The following is a 19,943-nucleotide window of genomic DNA, read 5'->3' as shown; positions in this document are numbered from 1 at the left end:
AGAAAGTCTTTCAAAGTAGGTCAGACACAAAAAAAAAATCGGAGCTGCGTGTAGCTCATGTCATTCTGCTTTCAATCGTGAATCTCCGGCTGGGAGTAGTGGCGTACTTCTGTAATCCAAGCTTCTGGGAGGCCGTTGTGTGGGAGAGATCTGGAAACAACTACAGATTCGACCGTTCCACGAGCTCAGGAACGGCCGCGATGCCTTCATCGAGCTCTGCAGATCGACAGATGATAGTGTGGAAATTTCGGCAAGCGGTGGCTAAGGGTTAAGAGAAGCCAAACGCACTAAACACAAGAAAGTCGGGAAACCGAAGCACACAACTCATAACGAAAAGATTGCGGAATGCAGTGCGAAAGCAAAACTTCGAGAAGACCAACTCTGAAGCCATCGGCGAGCTAGGAATTATTCCGCACAAGAAGCGATCATGTAGGAAGAGCGAGCCGAAGCTGTCGCTCGACCACACAATAAATTTTTGCTTAATCCCAATTTGCAGTACCGGTTCGACACTAGAATACTGCGCCTTGGTTCTTCCAAAAGCGATAGTAATAAGCACGTCCACTGCAGTGTCATTTGGGGTAGTGAGTCAGACATGGGGAGGATATGAGGCGGGTGGAATATGCAACGGCAGGGGCATTGCAGGGCGGCCGCCGACTCCTTGGGCTGTGGCGCGCCGGTGCCGGCGGCGGCCTGGCTGGGCTGCTGGTGCCTCCATGTAGAGCTGCCGCCGAGCCCAGGCACCGTGCCGCTAACGAAGCGATTGCCTTTGGTGACATCTTTTGCAATAACGACTGCGCGAATCGACGGTATCTCGTAAGGAAGGAAAGAGCAGCAGCTGCCGCCGAGCCCAGGCGCCGTGCCTAACACGCAGAAGGTCCCCGGCTCGATTGCGGGCGGAAACCCGTTTTCGTCGCACTCAGCAAGACACTTGCTACGATCTCTACTGTGACCATTTAAATCAACTTCAAACGTTCCATCAGCAGGGTGCACATGGCTCAAATGAAACATGAAACGGTTTCAGAACTGGTTGTCGGATTTTAGCGCTGACTTGGAGGCCTGGAAATGCGCGAAACAGCCGCCGCCATGCGATTTGTTACCGCACCGTTGTACAAAACGCAAGGGCTCGTCCGGGATTTGAACCCGGGACCTCCTGCACCCGAAGCAGGAATCATACCCCTAGACCAACGAGCCTATTCGTTCCGAAAACGCACTGCATGTGAATGACGCCACCTTTGATGGTCTCACCATGTAGGGCTGCAGCTCAGCCAGCGTTCTCCCTGTCTGTCGCGGTTGGATTGTTTCCATCGACGTCTTTTACTACAGGAACTTCACGAATCGGAGGGAGCTCGTAGCCGATGCCCTTGCTAACACAGAAGACAAACTGTTGCTATTACGAGTCTCCGGGTGGTACATGAAAAGAACCGTCGTTTCCGTGGTGTAGCGGTTATCACGTCTGCTTTACACGCAGAAGGTCCCCGGTTCGATCCCGGGCGGGAACACAACAATTTTAATCTATATTTCGGATTTCATTTCCGAGATGACCTCACGTCCGCGTATGCAGAGACAAGCAATGTCGTATGCTAGACGGATAGGGCGTCATTTTACGGTCAAATACTGTTGCTCTCTTATTGCACCGGTATTTGGTAACTGAGAACGCCCCTAGCTCCATTATGGCTGGCAAAATTTATAATCCGGTTCTTCAGGGCTACTTCAAGTGCGCTTGCTACTGGCTTTCCTGAGCTCACCCTACTCGCCTTGTCACAGCTCTGTCAAAGTGTGATGCTAACTAATAATGAGAAACTCTTAGCCACGCTCAATCTTACATGCCACCCCTTGGTTGTTGCCGTCGCTAGTAAGATGAGGGTAGACTGTCGCACAATTAAGCTGAATCTCCACTCACGGTGCACATATCCCGCAAAGACAACCTTGTTTTCCGTTGCATGCAAAATTACCGTCTGCTTTTCTACCGAATTCCACCTACGTACTTTACTGGTGCCGCATTCTTGTTATATCCACGTGCTATAACAGGCGTCTACTCTTCATTGAGGAGCTGCAACCGGGGCTGAGTTCCACCTACTCTTCAGCACGGTCAAAATGGCAGGGCTCGTCCGGGATTTGAACCCGGGACCTCCTGCACCCAAAGCAGGAATCATACCCCCTTTTTTTTTTTTTTTTTTAATTTTTTTTCGTTTTTAGATTGGGAAATTGCATCTGCTACCACCTGTACCCGAAACCTTCGTAATCGCCTTCACGCGTCGGACCAGAGTGTCAATTGCTCACGTCGAATAAGAAATTCGTTTGATATTGACGGCGAGCTTTTTGCGCTGACTCAGCCACTGACGTGCGATCAGTTTGCACAAAACGCGAGGGCTCGTCCGGGATTTGAACCCGGGACCTCCTGCACCCTAAGCAGGAATTATACCCATTTTTTTTTTTTTTTTTTTTTTTTTTGAACCTGTCTCCGCTGTTAGGACACTAAGCAGTGTGGTTAGCTGCATTCAGCCCCCGTGGCAATGTCTTGCAGTCCTCCAGCTTTGTTGACCACAGTTAGGTGCCTCGATAAGAGGTGGACAGGTGTCGCATCGCTCTCGCCGTCACTTGTTACCACGAATCGTACTTAACGTAGTTTTCTGCAAGCGTCAGTCGAGCTAAGTCGGGCCAAGTCGCATAAGAGGAGCAACAAAATGCGCATTTCCGGTACCGGGAATCGAACCCCGGCCTCCTGGGTAAGAGCCAGGTACCCCAGCCACTTTTTTTTTTTTTTTTTTTTTTTTTTTTTTTAACGCGTCGGACCAGAGTGTCAATTGCTCACATCGAATAAGAAGTTCATTTGATATTGACGGCGAGATTTTTGCGCTGACTCAGCCACTGACGTGCGATCAGTTTGCACAAAACGCTAGGGCTCGTCCGGGATTTGAACCCGGGACCTCCTGCACCCAAAGCAGGAATCATACCCCTAGACCAACGAGCCACCTGGCTGGAGCAGTCAAGTTAATCCCAAGTAGTGCGCCTCACAGGGAACACAAACTTTCACGTGAATTCGCAAGATAAACGCTTTCTGCAGGCAGCACTCACCACTGATGAGAAGAATATTAAAGGCAACGAATAAAAAGCGAAATAACTGCATCGAGCACTGCTTATGAACAGCCGGCAGTGCCTCAGTTTCGGTATGTGGTTTCTCAGGGTTAAGAGAAGGCGAATGCACTAAACAAAAGAACATCGGGAAACCAAGCACCAACTCATAACGAAAAGATTGCACAATATACTGCAAGCAAAATTTCCAGAAGACGGATACTGAAGACGCCGCAGACAAAAGAATTATTCTATGCAGTAACGAATATCTAGGAAGCGTGAATTGCATGTGCTGCTCCACCACACAACTTCTTTTGATACTGTTTTACTTATTCTAAATTTTCATTACCTCATCGTCTCTAGAATACTGTGCGGTTATCACCTGGTTTCCAACAGCGATAGTAGTAAGTAAATCGACTACAAAGTCTTTCAAAGTAGGTCAGACACAAAAAAAAAATCGGAGCTGCGTGTAGCTCATGTCATTCTGCTTTCAATCGTGAATCTCCGGCTGGGAGTAGTGGCGTACTTCTGTAATCCAAGCTTCTGGGAGGCCGTTGTGTGGGAGAGATCTGGAAACAACTACAGATTCGACCGTTCCACGAGCTCAGGAACGGCCGCGATGCCTTCATCGAGCTCTGCAGATCGACAGATGATAGTGTGGAAATTTCGGCAAGCTGTGGCTAAGGGTTAAGAGAAGCCAAACGCACTAAACACAAGAAAGTCGGGAAACCGAAGCACACAACTCATAACGAAAAGATTGCGGAATGCAGTGCGAAAGCAAAACTTCGAGAAGACCAACTCTGAAGCCATCGGCGAGCTAGGAATTATTCCGCACAAGAAGCGATCATGTAGGAAGAGCGAGCCGAAGCTGTCGCTCGACCACACAATAAATTTTTGCTTAATCCCAATTTGCAGTACCGGTTCGACACTAGAATACTGCGCCTTGGTTCTTCCAAAAGCGATAGTAATAAGCACGTCCACTGCAGTGTCATTTGGGGTAGTGAGTCAGACATGGGGAGGATATGAGGCGGGTGGAATATGCAACGGCAGGGGCATTGCAGGGCGGCCGCCGACTCCTTGGGCTGTGGCGCGCCGGTGCCGGCGGCGGCCTGGCTGGGCTGCTGGTGCCTCCATGTAGAGCTGCCGCCGAGCCCAGGCACCGTGCCGCTAACGAAGCGATTGCCTTTGGTGACATCTTTTGCAATAACGACTGCGCGAATCGACGGTATCTCGTAAGGAAGGAAAGAGCAGCAGCTGCCGCCGAGCCCAGGCGCCGTGCCTAACACGCAGAAGGTCCCCGGCTCGATTGCGGGCGGAAACCCGTTTTCGTCGCACTCAGCAAGACACTTGCTACGATCTCTACTGTGACCATTTAAATCAACTTCAAACGTTCCATCAGCAGGGTGCACATGGCTCAAATGAAACATGAAACGGTTTCAGAACTGGTTGTCGGATTTTAGCGCTGACTTGGAGGCCTGGAAATGCGCGAAACAGCCGCCGCCATGCGATTTGTTACCGCACCGTTGTACAAAACGCAAGGGCTCGTCCGGGATTTGAACCCGGGACCTCCTGCACCCGAAGCAGGAATCATACCCCTAGACCAACGAGCCTATTCGTTCCGAAAACGCACTGCATGTGAATGACGCCACCTTTGATGGTCTCACCATGTAGGGCTGCAGCTCAGCCAGCGTTCTCCCTGTCTGTCGCGGTTGGATTGTTTCCATCGACGTCTTTTACTACAGGAACTTCACGAATCGGAGGGAGCTCGTAGCCGATGCCCTTGCTAACACAGAAGACAAACTGTTGCTATTACGAGTCTCCGGGTGGTACATGAAAAGAACCGTCGTTTCCGTGGTGTAGTGGTTATCACGTCTGCTTTACACGCAGAAGGTCCCCGGTTCGATCCCGGGCGGGAACACAACAATTTTAATCTATATTTCGGATTTCATTTCCGAGATGACCTCACGTCCGCGTATGCAGAGACAAGCAATGTCGTATGCTAGACGGATAGGGCGTCATTTTACGGTCAAATACTGTTGCTCTCTTATTGCACCGGTATTTGGTAACTGAGAACGCCCCTAGCTCCATTATGGCTGGCAAAATTTATAATCCGGTTCTTCAGGGCTACTTCAAGTGCGCTTGCTACTGGCTTTCCTGAGCTCACCCTACTCGCCTTGTCACAGCTCTGTCAAAGTGTGATGCTAACTAATAATGAGAAACTCTTAGCCACGCTCAATCTTACATGCCACCCCTTGGTTGTTGCCGTCGCTAGTAAGATGAGGGTAGACTGTCGCACAATTAAGCTGAATCTCCACTCACGGTGCACATATCCCGCAAAGACAACCTTGTTTTCCGTTGCATGCAAAATTACCGTCTGCTTTTCTACCGAATTCCACCTACGTACTTTACTGGTGCCGCATTCTTGTTATATCCACGTGCTATAACAGGCGTCTACTCTTCATTGAGGAGCTGCAACCGGGGCTGAGTTCCACCTACTCTTCAGCACGGTCAAAATGGCAGGGCTCGTCCGGGATTTGAACCCGGGACCTCCTGCACCCAAAGCAGGAATCATACCCCCTTTTTTTTTTTTTTTTTTTTTTTTTAATTTTTTTTCGTTTTTAGATTGGGAAATTGCATCTGCTACCACCTGTACCCGAAACCTTCGTAATCGCCTTCACGCGTCGGACCAGAGTGTCAATTGCTCACGTCGAATAAGAAATTCGTTTGATATTGACGGCGAGCTTTTTGCGCTGACTCAGCCACTGACGTGCGATCAGTTTGCACAAAACGCGAGGGCTCGTCCGGGATTTGAACCCGGGACCTCCTGCACCCTAAGCAGGAATTATACCCATTTTTTTTTTTTTTTTTTTTTTTTTTGAACCTGTCTCCGCTGTTAGGACACTAAGCAGTGTGGTTAGCTGCATTCAGCCCCCGTGGCAATGTCTTGCAGTCCTCCAGCTTTGTTGACCACAGTTAGGTGCCTCGATAAGAGGTGGACAGGTGTCGCATCGCTCTCGCCGTCACTTGTTACCACGAATCGTACTTAACGTAGTTTTCTGCAAGCGTCAGTCGAGCTAAGTCGGGCCAAGTCGCATAAGAGGAGCAACAAAATGCGCATTTCCGGTACCGGGAATCGAACCCCGGCCTCCTGGGTGAGAGCCAGGTACCCCAGCCACTTTTTTTTTTTTTTATTTTTTTTTTTTTTAACGCGTCGGACCAGAGTGTCAATTGCTCACATCGAATAAGAAGTTCATTTGATATTGACGGCGAGCTTTTTGCGCTGACTCAGCCACTGACGTGCGATCAGTTTGCACAAAACGCTAGGGCTCGTCCGGGATTTGAACCCGGGACCTCCTGCACCCAAAGCAGGAATCATACCCTAGACCAACGAGCCACCTGGCTGGAGCAGTCAAGTTAATCCCAAGTAGTGCGCCTCACAGGGAACACAAACTTTCACGTGAATTCGCAAGATAAACGCTTTCTGCAGGCAGCACTCACCACTGATGAGAAGAATATTAAAGGCAACGAATAAAAAGCGAAATAACTGCATCGAGCACTGCTTATGAACAGCCGGCAGTGCCTCAGTTTCGGTATGTGGTTTCTCAGGGTTAAGAGAAGGCGAATGCACTAAACAAAAGAACATCGGGAAACCAAGCACCAACTCATAACGAAAAGATTGCACAATATACTGCAAGCAAAATTTCCAGAAGACGGATACTGAAGACGCCGCAGACAAAAGAATTATTCTATGCAGTAACGAATATCTAGGAAGCGTGAATTGCATGTGCTGCTCCACCACACAACTTCTTTTGATACTGTTTTACTTATTCTAAATTTTCATTACCTCATCGTCTCTAGAATACTGTGCGGTTATCACCTGGTTTCCAACAGCGATAGTAGTAAGTAAATCGACTACAAAGTCTTTCAAAGTAGGTCAGACACAAAAAAAAAATCGGAGCTGCGTGTAGCTCATGTCATTCTGCTTTCAATCGTGAATCTCCGGCTGGGAGTAGTGGCGTACTTCTGTAATCCAAGCTTCTGGGAGGCCGTTGTGTGGGAGAGATCTGGAAACAACTACAGATTCGACCGTTCCACGAGCTCAGGAACGGCCGCGATGCCTTCATCGAGCTCTGCAGATCGACAGATGATAGTGTGGAAATTTCGGCAAGCGGTGGCTAAGGGTTAAGAGAAGCCAAACGCACTAAACACAAGAAAGTCGGGAAACCGAAGCACACAACTCATAACGAAAAGATTGCGGAATGCAGTGCGAAAGCAAAACTTCGAGAAGACCAACTCTGAAGCCATCGGCGAGCTAGGAATTATTCCGCACAAGAAGCGATCATGTAGGAAGAGCGAGCCGAAGCTGTCGCTCGACCACACAATAAATTTTTGCTTAATCCCAATTTGCAGTACCGGTTCGACACTAGAATACTGCGCCTTGGTTCTTCCAAAAGCGATAGTAATAAGCACGTCCACTGCAGTGTCATTTGGGGTAGTGAGTCAGACATGGGGAGGATATGAGGCGGGTGGAATATGCAACGGCAGGGGCATTGCAGGGCGGCCGCCGACTCCTTGGGCTGTGGCGCGCCGGTGCCGGCGGCGGCCTGGCTGGGCTGCTGGTGCCTCCATGTAGAGCTGCCGCCGAGCCCAGGCACCGTGCCGCTAACGAAGCGATTGCCTTTGGTGACATCTTTTGCAATAACGACTGCGCGAATCGACGGTATCTCGTAAGGAAGGAAAGAGCAGCAGCTGCCGCCGAGCCCAGGCGCCGTGCCTAACACGCAGAAGGTCCCCGGCTCGATTGCGGGCGGAAACCCGTTTTCGTCGCACTCAGCAAGACACTTGCTACGATCTCTACTGTGACCATTTAAATCAACTTCAAACGTTCCATCAGCAGGGTGCACATGGCTCAAATGAAACATGAAACGGTTTCAGAACTGGTTGTCGGATTTTAGCGCTGACTTGGAGGCCTGGAAATGCGCGAAACAGCCGCCGCCATGCGATTTGTTACCGCACCGTTGTACAAAACGCAAGGGCTCGTCCGGGATTTGAACCCGGGACCTCCTGCACCCGAAGCAGGAATCATACCCCTAGACCAACGAGCCTATTCGTTCCGAAAACGCACTGCATGTGAATGACGCCACCTTTGATGGTCTCACCATGTAGGGCTGCAGCTCAGCCAGCGTTCTCCCTGTCTGTCGCGGTTGGATTGTTTCCATCGACGTCTTTTACTACAGGAACTTCACGAATCGGAGGGAGCTCGTAGCCGATGCCCTTGCTAACACAGAAGACAAACTGTTGCTATTACGAGTCTCCGGGTGGTACATGAAAAGAACCGTCGTTTCCGTGGTGTAGCGGTTATCACGTCTGCTTTACACGCAGAAGGTCCCCGGTTCGATCCCGGGCGGGAACACAACAATTTTAATCTATATTTCGGATTTCATTTCCGAGATGACCTCACGTCCGCGTATGCAGAGACAAGCAATGTCGTATGCTAGACGGATAGGGCGTCATTTTACGGTCAAATACTGTTGCTCTCTTATTGCACCGGTATTTGGTAACTGAGAACGCCCCTAGCTCCATTATGGCTGGCAAAATTTATAATCCGGTTCTTCAGGGCTACTTCAAGTGCGCTTGCTACTGGCTTTCCTGAGCTCACCCTACTCGCCTTGTCACAGCTCTGTCAAAGTGTGATGCTAACTAATAATGAGAAACTCTTAACCACGCTCAATCTTACATGCCACCCCTTGGTTGTTGCCGTCGCTAGTAAGATGAGGGTAGACTGTCGCACAATTAAGCTGAATCTCCACTCACGGTGCACATATCCCGCAAAGACAACCTTGTTTTCCGTTGCATGCAAAATTACCGTCTGCTTTTCTACCGAATTCCACCTACGTACTTTACTGGTGCCGCATTCTTGTTATATCCACGTGCTATAACAGGCGTCTACTCTTCATTGAGGAGCTGCAACCGGGGCTGAGTTCCACCTACTCTTCAGCACGGTCAAAATGGCAGGGCTCGTCCGGGATTTGAACCCGGGACCTCCTGCACCCAAAGCAGGAATCATACCCCCTTTTTTTTTTTTTTAATTTTTTTTCGTTTTTAGATTGGGAAATTGCATCTGCTACCACCTGTACCCGAAACCTTCGTAATCGCCTTCACGCGTCGGACCAGAGTGTCAATTGCTCACGTCGAATAAGAAATTCGTTTGATATTGACGGCGAGCTTTTTGCGCTGACTCAGCCACTGACGTGCGATCAGTTTGCACAAAACGCGAGGGCTCGTCCGGGATTTGAACCCGGGACCTCCTGCACCCTAAGCAGGAATTATACCCATTTTTTTTTTTTTTTTTTTTTTTTTGAACCTGTCTCCGCTGTTAGGACACTAAGCAGTGTGGTTAGCTGCATTCAGCCCCCGTGGCAATGTCTTGCAGTCCTCCAGCTTTGTTGACCACAGTTAGGTGCCTCGATAAGAGGTGGACAGGTGTCGCATCGCTCTCGCCGTCACTTGTTACCACGAATCGTACTTAACGTAGTTTTCTGCAAGCGTCAGTCGAGCTAAGTCGGGCCAAGTCGCATAAGAGGAGCAACAAAATGCGCATTTCCGGTACCGGGAATCGAACCCCGGCCTCCTGGGTGAGAGCCAGGTACCCCAGCCACTTTTTTTTTTTTTTTTATTTTTTTTTTTTTAACGCGTCGGACCAGAGTGTCAATTGCTCACATCGAATAAGAAGTTCATTTGATATTGACGGCGAGCTTTTTGCGCTGACTCAGCCACTGACGTGCGATCAGTTTGCACAAAACGCTAGGGCTCGTCCGGGATTTGAACCCGGGACCTCCTGCACCCAAAGCAGGAATCATACCCCTAGACCAACGAGCCACCTGGCTGGAGCAGTCAAGTTAATCCCAAGTAGTGCGCCTCACAGGGAACACAAACTTTCACGTGAATTCGCAAGATAAACGCTTTCTGCAGGCAGCACTCACCACTGATGAGAAGAATATTAAAGGCAACGAATAAAAAGCGAAATAACTGCATCGAGCACTGCTTATGAACAGCCGGCAGTGCCTCAGTTTCGGTATGTGGTTTCTCAGGGTTAAGAGAAGGCGAATGCACTAAACAAAAGAACATCGGGAAACCAAGCACCAACTCATAACGAAAAGATTGCACAATATACTGCAAGCAAAATTTCCAGAAGACGGATACTGAAGACGCCGCAGACAAAAGAATTATTCTATGCAGTAACGAATATCTAGGAAGCGTGAATTGCATGTGCTGCTCCACCACACAACTTCTTTTGATACTGTTTTACTTATTCTAAATTTTCATTACCTCATCGTCTCTAGAATACTGTGCGGTTATCACCTGGTTTCCAACAGCGACAGTAGTAAGTAAATCGACTACAAAGTCTTTCAAAGTAGGTCAGACACAAAAAAAAAATCGGAGCTGCGTGTAGCTCATGTCATTCTGCTTTCAATCGTGAATCTCCGGCTGGGAGTAGTGGCGTACTTCTGTAATCCAAGCTTCTGGGAGGCCGTTGTGTGGGAGAGATCTGGAAACAACTACAGATTCGACCGTTCCACGAGCTCAGGAACGGCCGCGATGCCTTCATCGAGCTCTGCAGATCGACAGATGATAGTGTGGAAATTTCGGCAAGCTGTGGCTAAGGGTTAAGAGAAGCCAAACGCACTAAACACAAGAAAGTCGGGAAACCGAAGCACACAACTCATAACGAAAAGATTGCGGAATGCAGTGCGAAAGCAAAACTTCGAGAAGACCAACTCTGAAGCCATCGGCGAGCTAGGAATTATTCCGCACAAGAAGCGATCATGTAGGAAGAGCGAGCCGAAGCTGTCGCTCGACCACACAATAAATTTTTGCTTAATCCCAATTTGCAGTACCGGTTCGACACTAGAATACTGCGCCTTGGTTCTTCCAAAAGCGATAGTAATAAGCACGTCCACTGCAGTGTCATTTGGGGTAGTGAGTCAGACATGGGGAGGATATGAGGCGGGTGGAATATGCAACGGCAGGGGCATTGCAGGGCGGCCGCCGACTCCTTGGGCTGTGGCGCGCCGGTGCCGGCGGCGGCCTGGCTGGGCTGCTGGTGCCTCCATGTAGAGCTGCCGCCGAGCCCAGGCACCGTGCCGCTAACGAAGCGATTGCCTTTGGTGACATCTTTTGCAATAACGACTGCGCGAATCGACGGTATCTCGTAAGGAAGGAAAGAGCAGCAGCTGCCGCCGAGCCCAGGCGCCGTGCCTAACACGCAGAAGGTCCCCGGCTCGATTGCGGGCGGAAACCCGTTTTCGTCGCACTCAGCAAGACACTTGCTACGATCTCTACTGTGACCATTTAAATCAACTTCAAACGTTCCATCAGCAGGGTGCACATGGCTCAAATGAAACATGAAACGGTTTCAGAACTGGTTGTCGGATTTTAGCGCTGACTTGGAGGCCTGGAAATGCGCGAAACAGCCGCCGCCATGCGATTTGTTACCGCACCGTTGTACAAAACGCAAGGGCTCGTCCGGGATTTGAACCCGGGACCTCCTGCACCCGAAGCAGGAATCATACCCCTAGACCAACGAGCCTATTCGTTCCGAAAACGCACTGCATGTGAATGACGCCACCTTTGATGGTCTCACCATGTAGGGCTGCAGCTCAGCCAGCGTTCTCCCTGTCTGTCGCGGTTGGATTGTTTCCATCGACGTCTTTTACTACAGGAACTTCACGAATCGGAGGGAGCTCGTAGCCGATGCCCTTGCTAACACAGAAGACAAACTGTTGCTATTACGAGTCTCCGGGTGGTACATGAAAAGAACCGTCGTTTCCGTGGTGTAGCGGTTATCACGTCTGCTTTACACGCAGAAGGTCCCCGGTTCGATCCCGGGCGGGAACACAACAATTTTAATCTATATTTCGGATTTCATTTCCGAGATGACCTCACGTCCGCGTATGCAGAGACAAGCAATGTCGTATGCTAGACGGATAGGGCGTCATTTTACGGTCAAATACTGTTGCTCTCTTATTGCACCGGTATTTGGTAACTGAGAACGCCCCTAGCTCCATTATGGCTGGCAAAATTTATAATCCGGTTCTTCAGGGCTACTTCAAGTGCGCTTGCTACTGGCTTTCCTGAGCTCACCCTACTCGCCTTGTCACAGCTCTGTCAAAGTGTGATGCTAACTAATAATGAGAAACTCTTAGCCACGCTCAATCTTACATGCCACCCCTTGGTTGTTGCCGTCGCTAGTAAGATGAGGGTAGACTGTCGCACAATTAAGCTGAATCTCCACTCACGGTGCACATATCCCGCAAAGACAACCTTGTTTTCCGTTGCATGCAAAATTACCGTCTGCTTTTCTACCGAATTCCACCTACGTACTTTACTGGTGCCGCATTCTTGTTATATCCACGTGCTATAACAGGCGTCTACTCTTCATTGAGGAGCTGCAACCGGGGCTGAGTTCCACCTACTCTTCAGCACGGTCAAAATGGCAGGGCTCGTCCGGGATTTGAACCCGGGACCTCCTGCACCCAAAGCAGGAATCATACCCCCTTTTTTTTTTTTTTTTTTTTTAATTTTTTTTCGTTTTTAGATTGGGAAATTGCATCTGCTACCACCTGTACCCGAAACCTTCGTAATCGCCTTCACGCGTCGGACCAGAGTGTCAATTGCTCACGTCGAATAAGAAATTCGTTTGATATTGACGGCGAGCTTTTTGCGCTGACTCAGCCACTGACGTGCGATCAGTTTGCACAAAACGCGAGGGCTCGTCCGGGATTTGAACCCGGGACCTCCTGCACCCTAAGCAGGAATTATACCCATTTTTTTTTTTTTTTTTTTTTTTGAACCTGTCTCCGCTGTTAGGACACTAAGCAGTGTGGTTAGCTGCATTCAGCCCCCGTGGCAATGTCTTGCAGTCCTCCAGCTTTGTTGACCACAGTTAGGTGCCTCGATAAGAGGTGGACAGGTGTCGCATCGCTCTCGCCGTCACTTGTTACCACGAATCGTACTTAACGTAGTTTTCTGCAAGCGTCAGTCGAGCTAAGTCGGGCCAAGTCGCATAAGAGGAGCAACAAAATGCGCATTTCCGGTACCGGGAATCGAACCCCGGCCTCCTGGGTGAGAGCCAGGTACCCCAGCCACTTTTTTTTTTTTTTTATTATTTTTTTTTTTAACGCGTCGGACCAGAGTGTCAATTGCTCACATCGAATAAGAAGTTCATTTGATATTGACGGCGAGCTTTTTGCGCTGACTCAGCCACTGACGTGCGATCAGTTTGCACAAAACGCTAGGGCTCGTCCGGGATTTGAACCCGGGACCTCCTGCACCCAAAGCAGGAATCATACCCCTAGACCAACGAGCCACCTGGCTGGAGCAGTCAAGTTAATCCCAAGTAGTGCGCCTCACAGGGAACACAAACTTTCACGTGAATTCGCAAGATAAACGCTTTCTGCAGGCAGCACTCACCACTGATGAGAAGAATATTAAAGGCAACGAATAAAAAGCGAAATAACTGCATCGAGCACTGCTTATGAACAGCCGGCAGTGCCTCAGTTTCGGTATGTGGTTTCTCAGGGTTAAGAGAAGGCGAATGCACTAAACAAAAGAACATCGGGAAACCAAGCACCAACTCATAACGAAAAGATTGCACAATATACTGCAAGCAAAATTTCCAGAAGACGGATACTGAAGACGCCGCAGACAAAAGAATTATTCTATGCAGTAACGAATATCTAGGAAGCGTGAATTGCATGTGCTGCTCCACCACACAACTTCTTTTGATACTGTTTTACTTATTCTAAATTTTCATTACCTCATCGTCTCTAGAATACTGTGCGGTTATCACCTGGTTTCCAACAGCGATAGTAGTAAGTAAATCGACTACAAAGTCTTTCAAAGTAGGTCAGACACAAAAAAAAAATCGGAGCTGCGTGTAGCTCATGTCATTCTGCTTTCAATCGTGAATCTCCGGCTGGGAGTAGTGGCGTACTTCTGTAATCCAAGCTTCTGGGAGGCCGTTGTGTGGGAGAGATCTGGAAACAACTACAGATTCGACCGTTCCACGAGCTCAGGAACGGCCGCGATGCCTTCATCGAGCTCTGCAGATCGACAGATGATAGTGTGGAAATTTCGGCAAGCGGTGGCTAAGGGTTAAGAGAAGCCAAACGCACTAAACACAAGAAAGTCGGGAAACCGAAGCACACAACTCATAACGAAAAGATTGCGGAATGCAGTGCGAAAGCAAAACTTCGAGAAGACCAACTCTGAAGCCATCGGCGAGCTAGGAATTATTCCGCACAAGAAGCGATCATGTAGGAAGAGCGAGCCGAAGCTGTCGCTCGACCACACAATAAATTTTTGCTTAATCCCAATTTGCAGTACCGGTTCGACACTAGAATACTGCGCCTTGGTTCTTCCAAAAGCGATAGTAATAAGCACGTCCACTGCAGTGTCATTTGGGGTAGTGAGTCAGACATGGGGAGGATATGAGGCGGGTGGAATATGCAACGGCAGGGGCATTGCAGGGCGGCCGCCGACTCCTTGGGCTGTGGCGCGCCGGTGCCGGCGGCGGCCTGGCTGGGCTGCTGGTGCCTCCATGTAGAGCTGCCGCCGAGCCCAGGCACCGTGCCGCTAACGAAGCGATTGCCTTTGGTGACATCTTTTGCAATAACGACTGCGCGAATCGACGGTATCTCGTAAGGAAGGAAAGAGCAGCAGCTGCCGCCGAGCCCAGGCGCCGTGCCTAACACGCAGAAGGTCCCCGGCTCGATTGCGGGCGGAAACCCGTTTTCGTCGCACTCAGCAAGACACTTGCTACGATCTCTACTGTGACCATTTAAATCAACTTCAAACGTTCCATCAGCAGGGTGCACATGGCTCAAATGAAACATGAAACGGTTTCAGAACTGGTTGTCGGATTTTAGCGCTGACTTGGAGGCCTGGAAATGCGCGAAACAGCCGCCGCCATGCGATTTGTTACCGCACCGTTGTACAAAACGCAAGGGCTCGTCCGGGATTTGAACCCGGGACCTCCTGCACCCGAAGCAGGAATCATACCCCTAGACCAACGAGCCTATTCGTTCCGAAAACGCACTGCATGTGAATGACGCCACCTTTGATGGTCTCACCATGTAGGGCTGCAGCTCAGCCAGCGTTCTCCCTGTCTGTCGCGGTTGGATTGTTTCCATCGACGTCTTTTACTACAGGAACTTCACGAATCGGAGGGAGCTCGTAGCCGATGCCCTTGCTAACACAGAAGACAAACTGTTGCTATTACGAGTCTCCGGGTGGTACATGAAAAGAACCGTCGTTTCCGTGGTGTAGCGGTTATCACGTCTGCTTTACACGCAGAAGGTCCCCGGTTCGATCCCGGGCGGGAACACAACAATTTTAATCTATATTTCGGATTTCATTTCCGAGATGACCTCACGTCCGCGTATGCAGAGACAAGCAATGTCGTATGCTAGACGGATAGGGCGTCATTTTACGGTCAAATACTGTTGCTCTCTTATTGCACCGGTATTTGGTAACTGAGAACGCCCCTAGCTCCATTATGGCTGGCAAAATTTATAATCCGGTTCTTCAGGGCTACTTCAAGTGCGCTTGCTACTGGCTTTCCTGAGCTCACCCTACTCGCCTTGTCACAGCTCTGTCAAAGTGTGATGCTAACTAATAATGAGAAACTCTTAGCCACGCTCAATCTTACATGCCACCCCTTGGTTGTTGCCGTCGCTAGTAAGATGAGGGTAGACTGTCGCACAATTAAGCTGAATCTCCACTCACGGTGCACATATCCCGCAAAGACAACCTTGTTTTCCGTTGCATGCAAAATTACCGTCTGCTTTTCTACCGAATTCCACCTACGTACTTTACTGGTGCCGCATTCTTGTTATATCCACGTGCTATAACAGGCGTCTACTCTTCATTGAGGAGCTGCAACCGGGGCTGAGTTCCACCTACTCTTCAGCACGGTCAAAATGGCAGGGCTCGTCCGGGATTTGAACCCGGGACCTCCTGCACCCAAAGCAGGAATCATACCCCCTTTTTTTTTTTTTTTTTTTTTAATTTTTTTTCGTTTTTAGATTGGGAAATTGCATCTGCTACCACCTGTACCCGAAACCTTCGTAATCGCCTTCACGCGTCGGACCAGAGTGTCAATTGCTCACGTCGAATAAGAAATTCGTTTGATATTGACGGCGAGCTTTTTGCGCTGACTCAGCCACTGACGTGCGATCAGTTTGCACAAAACGCGAGGGCTCGTCCGGGATTTGAACCCGGGACCTCCTGCACCCTAAGCAGGAATTATACCCATTTTTTTTTTTTTTTTTTTTTTTTTTTTTGAACCTGTCTCCGCTGTTAGGACACTAAGCAGTGTGGTTAGCTGCATTCAGCCCCCGTGGCAATGTCTTGCAGTCCTCCAGCTTTGTTGACCACAGTTAGGTGCCTCGATAAGAGGTGGACAGGTGTCGCATCGCTCTCGCCGTCACTTGTTACCACGAATCGTACTTAACGTAGTTTTCTGCAAGCGTCAGTCGAGCTAAGTCGGGCCAAGTCGCATAAGAGGAGCAACAAAATGCGCATTTCCGGTACCGGGAATCGAACCCCGGCCTCCTGGGTGAGAGCCAGGTACCCCAGCCACTTTTTTTTTTTTATTTTTTTTTTTTTAACGCGTCGGACCAGAGTGTCAATTGCTCACATCGAATAAGAAGTTCATTTGATATTGACGGCGAGCTTTTTGCGCTGACTCAGCCACTGACGTGCGATCAGTTTGCACAAAACGCTAGGGCTCGTCCGGGATTTGAACCCGGGACCTCCTGCACCCAAAGCAGGAATCATACCCCTAGACCAACGAGCCACCTGGCTGGAGCAGTCAAGTTAATCCCAAGTAGTGCGCCTCACAGGGAACACAAACTTTCACGTGAATTCGCAAGATAAACGCTTTCTGCAGGCAGCACTCACCACTGATGAGAAGAATATTAAAGGCAACGAATAAAAAGCGAAATAACTGCATCGAGCACTGCTTATGAACAGCCGGCAGTGCCTCAGTTTCGGTATGTGGTTTCTCAGGGTTAAGAGAAGGCGAATGCACTAAACAAAAGAACATCGGGAAACCAAGCACCAACTCATAACGAAAAGATTGCACAATATACTGCAAGCAAAATTTCCAGAAGACGGATACTGAAGACGCCGCAGACAAAAGAATTATTCTATGCAGTAACGAATATCTAGGAAGCGTGAATTGCATGTGCTGCTCCACCACACAACTTCTTTTGATACTGTTTTACTTATTCTAAATTTTCATTACCTCATCGTCTCTAGAATACTGTGCGGTTATCACCTGGTTTCCAACAGCGATAGTAGTAAGTAAATCGACTACAAAGTCTTTCAAAGTAGGTCAGACACAAAAAAAAAATCGGAGCTGCGTGTAGCTCATGTCATTCTGCTTTCAATCGTGAATCTCCGGCTGGGAGTAGTGGCGTACTTCTGTAATCCAAGCTTCTGGGAGGCCGTTGTGTGGGAGAGATCTGGAAACAACTACAGATTCGACCGTTCCACGAGCTCAGGAACGGCCGCGATGCCTTCATCGAGCTCTGCAGATCGACAGATGATAGTGTGGAAATTTCGGCAAGCGGTGGCTAAGGGTTAAGAGAAGCCAAACGCACTAAACACAAGAAAGTCGGGAAACCGAAGCACACAACTCATAACGAAAAGATTGCGGAATGCAGTGCGAAAGCAAAACTTCGAGAAGACCAACTCTGAAGCCATCGGCGAGCTAGGAATTATTCCGCACAAGAAGCGATCATGTAGGAAGAGCGAGCCGAAGCTGTCGCTCGACCACACAATAAATTTTTGCTTAATCCCAATTTGCAGTACCGGTTCGACACTAGAATACTGCGCCTTGGTTCTTCCAAAAGCGATAGTAATAAGCACGTCCACTGCAGTGTCATTTGGGGTAGTGAGTCAGACATGGGGAGGATATGAGGCGGGTGGAATATGCAACGGCAGGGGCATTGCAGGGCGGCCGCCGACTCCTTGGGCTGTGGCGCGCCGGTGCCGGCGGCGGCCTGGCTGGGCTGCTGGTGCCTCCATGTAGAGCTGCCGCCGAGCCCAGGCACCGTGCCGCTAACGAAGCGATTGCCTTTGGTGACATCTTTTGCAATAACGACTGCGCGAATCGACGGTATCTCGTAAGGAAGGAAAGAGCAGCAGCTGCCGCCGAGCCCAGGCGCCGTGCCTAACACGCAGAAGGTCCCCGGCTCGATTGCGGGCGGAAACCCGTTTTCGTCGCACTCAGCAAGACACTTGCTACGATCTCTACTGTGACCATTTAAATCAACTTCAAACGTTCCATCAGCAGGGTGCACATGGCTCAAATGAAACATGAAACGGTTTCAGAACTGGTTGTCGGATTTTAGCGCTGACTTGGAGGCCTGGAAATGCGCGAAACAGCCGCCGCCATGCGATTTGTTACCGCACCGTTGTACAAAACGCAAGGGCTCGTCCGGGATTTGAACCCGGGACCTCCTGCACCCGAAGCAGGAATCATACCCCTAGACCAACGAGCCTATTCGTTCCGAAAACGCACTGCATGTGAATGACGCCACCTTTGATGGTCTCACCATGTAGGGCTGCAGCTCAGCCAGCGTTCTCCCTGTCTGTCGCGGTTGGATTGTTTCCATCGACGTCTTTTACTACAGGAACTTCACGAATCGGAGGGAGCTCGTAGCCGATGCCCTTGCTAACACAGAAGACAAACTGTTGCTATTACGAGTCTCCGGGTGGTACATGAAAAGAACCGTCGTTTCCGTGGTGTAGCGGTTATCACGTCTGCTTTACACGCAGAAGGTCCCCGGTTCGATCCCGGGCGGGAACACAACAATTTTAATCTATATTTCGGATTTCATTTCCGAGATGACCTGACGTCCGCGTATGCAGAGACAAGCAATGTCGTATGCTAGACGGATAGGGCGTCATTTTACGGTCAAATACTGTTGCTCTCTTATTGCACCGGTATTTGGTAACTGAGAACGCCCCTAGCTCCATTATGGCTGGCAAAATTTATAATCCGGTTCTTCAGGGCTACTTCAAGTGCGCTTGCTACTGGCTTTCCTGAGCTCACCCTACTCGCCTTGTCACAGCTCTGTCAAAGTGTGATGCTAACTAATAATGAGAAACTCTTAGCCACGCTCAATCTTACATGCCACCCCTTGGTTGTTGCCGTCGCTAGTAAGATGAGGGTAGACTGTCGCACAATTAAGCTGAATCTCCACTCACGGTGCACATATCCCGCAAAGACAACCTTGTTTTCCGTTGCATGCAAAATTACCGTCTGCTTTTCTACCGAATTCCACCTACGTACTTTACTGGTGCCGCATTCTTGTTATATCCACGTGCTATAACAGGCGTCTACTCTTCATTGAGGAGCTGCAACCGGGGCTGAGTTCCACCTACTCTTCAGCACGGTCAAAATGGCAGGGCTCGTCCGGGATTTGAACCCGGGACCTCCTGCACCCAAAGCAGGAATCATACCCCCTTTTTTTTTTTTTTTTTTTTTTAATTTTTTTTCGTTTTTAGATTGGGAAATTGCATCTGCTACCACCTGTACCCGAAACCTTCGTAATCGCCTTCACGCGTCGGACCAGAGTGTCAATTGCTCACGTCGAATAAGAAATTCGTTTGATATTGACGGCGAGCTTTTTGCGCTGACTCAGCCACTGACGTGCGATCAGTTTGCACAAAACGCGAGGGCTCGTCCGGGATTTGAACCCGGGACCTCCTGCACCCTAAGCAGGAATTATACCCATTTTTTTTTTTTTTTTTTTTTTTTTTTTTGAACCTGTCTCCGCTGTTAGGACACTAAGCAG

At 49.4% G+C, this 19,943-nt stretch overlaps 17 non-coding genes across 17 annotated transcripts; 6 read left to right on the top strand and 11 right to left on the bottom strand.

Annotated features, from left to right (window-relative positions):
* Positions 1-1,119: 1,119 nt before the first annotated feature.
* Positions 1,120-1,191, bottom strand: Trnap-cgg. Its single transcript has one exon. It is a non-coding gene; the product is annotated as a tRNA-Pro (tRNA).
* A 235-nt stretch (positions 1,192-1,426) lies between these two features.
* Trnav-uac lies at positions 1,427-1,499 on the top strand. Its single transcript has one exon. It is a non-coding gene; the product is annotated as a tRNA-Val (tRNA).
* A 1,400-nt stretch (positions 1,500-2,899) lies between these two features.
* Positions 2,900-2,971, bottom strand: Trnap-ugg. Its single transcript has one exon. It is a non-coding gene; the product is annotated as a tRNA-Pro (tRNA).
* Positions 2,972-4,610: 1,639 nt separating this feature from the next.
* Trnap-cgg lies at positions 4,611-4,682 on the bottom strand. The gene has a single exon. It is a non-coding gene; the product is annotated as a tRNA-Pro (tRNA).
* A 235-nt stretch (positions 4,683-4,917) lies between these two features.
* On the top strand, positions 4,918-4,990 carry Trnav-uac. Its single transcript has one exon. It is a non-coding gene; the product is annotated as a tRNA-Val (tRNA).
* A 1,405-nt stretch (positions 4,991-6,395) lies between these two features.
* Trnap-ugg lies at positions 6,396-6,466 on the bottom strand. The gene has a single exon. It is a non-coding gene; the product is annotated as a tRNA-Pro (tRNA).
* A 1,639-nt stretch (positions 6,467-8,105) lies between these two features.
* Positions 8,106-8,177, bottom strand: Trnap-cgg. The gene has a single exon. It is a non-coding gene; the product is annotated as a tRNA-Pro (tRNA).
* A 235-nt stretch (positions 8,178-8,412) lies between these two features.
* Trnav-uac lies at positions 8,413-8,485 on the top strand. The gene has a single exon. It is a non-coding gene; the product is annotated as a tRNA-Val (tRNA).
* A 1,394-nt stretch (positions 8,486-9,879) lies between these two features.
* Trnap-ugg lies at positions 9,880-9,951 on the bottom strand. Its single transcript has one exon. It is a non-coding gene; the product is annotated as a tRNA-Pro (tRNA).
* Positions 9,952-11,590: 1,639 nt separating this feature from the next.
* Trnap-cgg lies at positions 11,591-11,662 on the bottom strand. Its single transcript has one exon. It is a non-coding gene; the product is annotated as a tRNA-Pro (tRNA).
* Positions 11,663-11,897: 235 nt separating this feature from the next.
* On the top strand, positions 11,898-11,970 carry Trnav-uac. The gene has a single exon. It is a non-coding gene; the product is annotated as a tRNA-Val (tRNA).
* A 1,399-nt stretch (positions 11,971-13,369) lies between these two features.
* On the bottom strand, positions 13,370-13,441 carry Trnap-ugg. The gene has a single exon. It is a non-coding gene; the product is annotated as a tRNA-Pro (tRNA).
* A 1,639-nt stretch (positions 13,442-15,080) lies between these two features.
* Positions 15,081-15,152, bottom strand: Trnap-cgg. Its single transcript has one exon. It is a non-coding gene; the product is annotated as a tRNA-Pro (tRNA).
* A 235-nt stretch (positions 15,153-15,387) lies between these two features.
* On the top strand, positions 15,388-15,460 carry Trnav-uac. Its single transcript has one exon. It is a non-coding gene; the product is annotated as a tRNA-Val (tRNA).
* Positions 15,461-16,861: 1,401 nt separating this feature from the next.
* Positions 16,862-16,933, bottom strand: Trnap-ugg. Its single transcript has one exon. It is a non-coding gene; the product is annotated as a tRNA-Pro (tRNA).
* Positions 16,934-18,572: 1,639 nt separating this feature from the next.
* Positions 18,573-18,644, bottom strand: Trnap-cgg. Its single transcript has one exon. It is a non-coding gene; the product is annotated as a tRNA-Pro (tRNA).
* Positions 18,645-18,879: 235 nt separating this feature from the next.
* Trnav-uac lies at positions 18,880-18,952 on the top strand. Its single transcript has one exon. It is a non-coding gene; the product is annotated as a tRNA-Val (tRNA).
* The last annotated feature ends 991 nt before the right edge of the window (positions 18,953-19,943 follow it).

The sequence above is a fragment of the Schistocerca piceifrons genome, unplaced genomic scaffold (assembly GCF_021461385.2).
Source record: "Schistocerca piceifrons isolate TAMUIC-IGC-003096 unplaced genomic scaffold, iqSchPice1.1 HiC_scaffold_535, whole genome shotgun sequence".
NCBI classification, from domain to species: domain Eukaryota; kingdom Metazoa; phylum Arthropoda; class Insecta; order Orthoptera; family Acrididae; genus Schistocerca; species Schistocerca piceifrons.
The sequence above is the reverse complement of the archived record's forward strand: the minus strand, read 5'-3'. Positions and strand labels throughout refer to the sequence as shown.